This window comes from Theobroma umbraticum, unplaced genomic scaffold, assembly GCF_002168275.2.
Source record: "Theobroma umbraticum cultivar Fairchild unplaced genomic scaffold, ASM216827v3 scaffold_7.0, whole genome shotgun sequence".
In the NCBI taxonomy this organism is placed as follows: domain Eukaryota; kingdom Viridiplantae; phylum Streptophyta; class Magnoliopsida; order Malvales; family Malvaceae; genus Theobroma; species Theobroma umbraticum.
Window position 1 is genome coordinate 2,159,953 of NW_018397278.1, and position 280 is coordinate 2,160,232.

A 280-nucleotide genomic window follows, 5' to 3' on the forward strand; every position below is an offset into this window, starting at 1 on the left:
TAAATTTTTGCTTCACAAGACTAATCTTTCAAGCACTAGGATCGACAATTGAGGTTCAAATTTGTAACAATTGGTTCTTTTGAGACCTAAACTCATTCCAAATTTTTCCCACAACCTTCAATCATTCATATTTCTCTGAAAATCAATACATAAGTCCATCATGCATACCAATTCACATTCATGCTCTATGTCGTATAGTATATCAATTAACATAGCATAATTTACCTACATATCATATTCAATTTAGTGCCAAACATATGCACTATATCATTCATGTGCC